The sequence below is a fragment of the Alosa pseudoharengus genome, unplaced genomic scaffold (genome assembly GCF_046254945.1).
Source record: "Alosa pseudoharengus isolate Yale_2024_CS ecotype anadromous, Long Island Sound unplaced genomic scaffold, YU_APseudo_1.1 YU_APseudo_1.1_scf_16, whole genome shotgun sequence".
NCBI classification, from domain to species: domain Eukaryota; kingdom Metazoa; phylum Chordata; class Actinopteri; order Clupeiformes; family Clupeidae; genus Alosa; species Alosa pseudoharengus.
In genome coordinates, this window is record NW_027468630.1 from 23,348,298 (window position 1) to 23,352,605 (window position 4,308).

The following is a 4,308-nucleotide window of genomic DNA, read 5'->3' on the forward strand; positions in this document are numbered from 1 at the left end:
AGGTCAACTCACTCGGCTCCGAAGACACCACTCCCCTCGGCTCCCTCTGAGCCCAGGCCCAGCTTATTCATGCAGTCGTCTTGCTAATTGTCTGTATCGCTGTGTCTTTGCTGAGTGATTCCTCTTCGCCAGTGACGAGTAAATCATCTATGTATCACCACTTCATGTGTGGCTTAGCAAATACAAACGTTAAGAGTGTTGATTTGCCATTATGATCCACACACCTTGTAGTCAAGCTATTCTGCTGAAGGTGCTGAATTAGTCAATAAATCATTTAGGGTTAATTTTGCGCTTTATAGAGTCTTTTTAACCCCGTAACCCCACACATGTGTAAAACAGTTAATATCAATTGGTGTAGGCTATTCAACAGTCAAACTGCCATCACCATTGATATTCAGAATGGGTCACACAATCTTGTAGAGAATAATTAAATAGTGTCTCTGCTGCTGAAGGAAGATAGGCACAGCAGACCACTAAACCATCGAAAAACAGTTATAGGACAAAGGCAAAATTGCATTTGATTGTTTTAATCCACAATGGATTTACAGATTAAATATGTTTAGGAAATGTGCCAGGGCAGAAAAAGGGATATTGGCTTTCTCTGCTGAACACAGACAGCCCTATTTCAGTGAAGCGTTCAGTCCAAACGGTGGCTTGAATTAACCTGAATCAAATATCACTTTGTCTGTGGTGGTGGCAAAGCAAATTTACATTACTGGCGATTGTGAATGGCCCAGGAAAAGACGATTCACTTATGTTCATAACCACTAACACGTGCTGTTTACGTCATTACTTCATGAACACTAAGTGGTGTGGCTTCAGAAACAGCATGTGACTGAGAATGCCCGGTAAAAACTAGTTAAAAGCATCATTGCTCTTTCGACATGCTTCAACCTCATACTGTATGTCAATCAGATGATCATCACATCAAACCACACCTGTCACGCTGGCCAATTAATAGCTTGTCAATCATTAGGCATATGTTATGATTGATAGCATCATTATAACACTGCCATATGGTTATGTCATCAAATTCAAGACAATACATAATCTAATTTAGAGATAATTACATAGCCTGACGCCAAGTAATGCTAATGAGGAAATTAGACAAATGAATGCAAATCAACAATAAATACAGTTAAGGCAAATATGTAATATGCTTCTACCTGACATCTAACCATTTTAATATGTGCCCACATAGGGCTAATGGGATAGTCTTGAATTGCTGATTCCACTTGCTGCATTGCCATATATAGTACATGTTACCATCTGAGGCCTTCACTGTGTCATGAAATAAAACCAACTCATGACCGTTTCTCAGACAGTGTCCAGACAGTAGGTAATAAGATGTCCACCTCCATAAGTCAGGGCAAAACTGAGACAGTGAGTTGCACAACTCATTAAAAAGGTGTCTCTGTTTTCACACATTCCGGGTGGTCGCCAAGGAAAGCTGACACCTGCTCTTCAAACTTTTATTGATCTGTTCCTATCCTTCAAATATGAACAAACGTATACCTTAGGAGAGGCTTGAATACATCTGTGCTATGTGACATCAAATTTGATTCAGGTAGATTTTAGATTCAAATATATTATTTTCTAAAGCTGCATGCTTAAAGGAACCGTATGTAAGAAATGTATTTCAATTAATCATAAAATGGCCCTGATATGTCACTAGACATTAAGAAATCATGTTAATTTCAAATACTTGTATCACTGACAACAGTAGTCCGGCCAGGATACTGTCATTTAAAAAGTGAAGTGAAGCAGTCCTCAACTGATGTTGATGTTGTGTTTTGTCATGTCATGTTGTGTTTTGGCCTGATGCGCCACCCTCCACTTATCTACTAATCACGAAGTCAGTAGTGTTTCGGCATCCAGGTTGGCAACCTCGAGTCAGGGGGGAGGGGGAGGGGATACACCGCTCTACAGTAATTTGAAAGTGATTGCAGTACCAGTTTTGGCCACAATCTTACATATGGTTCCTTTAAATATGATATACAAATAAATATACAAAAAAGAGCAGACAAATTATGTGGTATCATTTTTGTATAGGTTTGCCATTGAATTAAATGTTTTACAGTAGTATAACCACATATATGACACTTTACTTGACAGGTGAGTTCATAACACATTCATAGCAGCTGTCATAAGAGATAGATAGATAGATAGATAGATACTTGATCCACAAGGGGAAATTCAAGTAAATAAACTGCACATAATGCATTCATGACGGTTTCATGAGACATGACTTATCAAACATTCATACCAAACCTTTCATGAATGTGGAAGACCTCAAAATAAAAGTCCAACAATCGCAAAGCAGCATTGCCGTTTTGTTCCAAACCTCTTACCTAATCACGTCACATCGTGGCCTGCAGGGATGCGCAAGTTAACTTCATCTCCCACCTATTTTTTTCACAAATTACACATTTACTCGACCAGCACATGATTTTTCTCAATGCATAGAACATAGAAATGTCTATATAATAATATCGAATTAACTTCAAAATGTTGATAAATGAGTTAGTTTGTAACTACTTTGTATCACTGTTAAATCTGTGATCCTCATGACCCCATCGCACCGCACCCAAACAAAGACACATGACAGAGGAGATGATGGATGCTTATGTTTATTTATCATTCATCTGCATCATGTTGAGCAGTCTGTTACACTCAGAGAGTAAAGAGCAGGAAGCCACTGAGGATGTTGTGATTATAAGAATTATCATACAGCCGATTGTTGTATGGAGGGAGTACCATATAAACCTCATCTCCCACCTCCATCTGCAGTCACACCCCTGGAGAGATACTGTAGGTGGGCTTTCCATCAGTATCATGCTCAACCAAGCGCATGACTTTCGTCCAATTCTTATACATGATTATCTCCATGTTGCGTGAGTCTAGGTAATCCATGACTGTGAATCTGAATTAGACTCCCCTGACTGGAGCTGTGAAGAAGCCTGACGAGCTGCTGTAGGCCTCTCCAACATTGGTGAAGATTTTAGTGAAGACCACGATCTTCTCATCAAAACCATTCTCTGGAGTGTATCCTGAGTTAGTCAAGCCTACTGAAAATTCCACCTTGGCTTTCTCTGTAGTCTCTTTCTCCAGTTTCATTACAGTCTCAGTGGCTGCCAGTCTGGTCTTCACTGCAGTCAGCTCTGCCTCTTGGCCATCAATTTTCATCTCTGCATTGTACAGCAGTGATTTAGTTTTCTGTAGCTCGTTCTGAGTGAAACTCTGAGTCACTCTCAGCTCCTTGACCAAGTCTCTGAGTTTCCTGAGCTCATCAGACACGTCCAGCTGGGTAGAGACTTCAGCAGCAGCAGCCCCAGTGGCTCTCTGTCTGAACTTCATTCTGGGTGATCTGAGTCTGAGCTCCACACATGGAGAACAGCAGCACCAGCAGTGAGATAACAGCCCTCATCTTTACTAACATGTCTCTCATGTAGTAGTATTAGTAGTCGTCGTCGTAGTAGTAGTAACTGTTGTGCCTGAAACTCAGTCTGTAGAAACTCTCTTTTTATAACTTAATTGTGGATTATGTAAGGAATATTTTATCACTTGTTGGGGTTAAATAAAGTGCAGCGATTAAATTTAGGAAGGTCGAGAGATATGGTGATTTTTCCAGGACATATCTGTTTTATTTATAAAGTTATCAGAGTTGTGGGAACTTCCAAACCTATCAGCCCTCATGAAGGACTGGAGCGGCCTCAAGGTGTTATTATGACCGCCGCTTCGGCGGTCATATAGGTTTAGTCAGATTTTTTTTTTTTTTCTTTTTCGCATGTCCAAATTTCCGTCAATGATTCCCGGGACACTGAAAGACCGGCGTAGACGAAACTTGGTGGGCATGTAACCCCATATGGATAGCATGGAACCATCGCTTTTCGTTTTGATCTGTAGCCCCCCTGCTGGACTGCACCCCCCGAAAGGAGGGTAGGGCAGATACAGTTTTCTGGGAATATCTCGAGAACCGTAAGGTTTAGGAGGACCATTTTTTTTTGTATGTTGATCTCAAGGGGCCATATCAACCCATTCCATAACCACTCATTTCATGTATAGCGCCACCTAGTTAAACACAAAAAAGTAAAAATGAGGTGTTGTAATCACAGGTATCTGTGACCTAACATAGTCAAAACTGCACGAAATTGGAAGTGTAGGATCATTATGACACCCTCTGAATGCACGCCAAGTTTCGTGGAATTCCGTTCATGGGGGGCCACACAATAAATTCATTTATGTTACTATACACCAACTGGCCTGTAGGTGGCCGGACACAGTTTTCTGTGAATATCTCGAGAAACG

General features: G+C 40.7%; 1 pseudogene; it reads right to left on the reverse strand.

The window, feature by feature from the left end:
* Positions 1-2,673: 2,673 nt before the first annotated feature.
* LOC143125265 (complement C1q-like protein 4) lies at positions 2,674-3,357 on the reverse strand (annotated as a pseudogene).
* Between the last annotated feature and the right edge of the window lie 951 nt (positions 3,358-4,308).